The sequence below is a fragment of the Trypanosoma equiperdum genome, assembly GCF_001457755.1.
Source record: "Trypanosoma equiperdum strain OVI genome assembly, contig: ctg_1074, whole genome shotgun sequence".
Lineage (NCBI taxonomy): Eukaryota > Euglenozoa > Kinetoplastea > Trypanosomatida > Trypanosomatidae > Trypanosoma > Trypanosoma equiperdum.
The window spans coordinates 474-698 of record NW_027123032.1 but is presented as its reverse complement, the minus strand read 5'-3'; positions in this window follow the sequence as shown (position 1 = coordinate 698).

Below are 225 nucleotides of genomic sequence, written 5' to 3'. Positions count from 1 at the left end.
AAAAAAAAACAAAGAGACGGCAACACATCCTAACGAATGGTGTTTCAATCTGTAAATAATGGTCCAATTCTCCCTATAGGACCACTTGAAGCGGTGTCTAAACAGTGTTATCCACTTAAACACTCAAACGCAAACAAACACAAATATGTGCCTCCTTTTCATTACTGCAAGATCCTTCACAGATAAAGTTCCTTGTGGTACAGAGGAATTTGAGTTTGTGTTTGT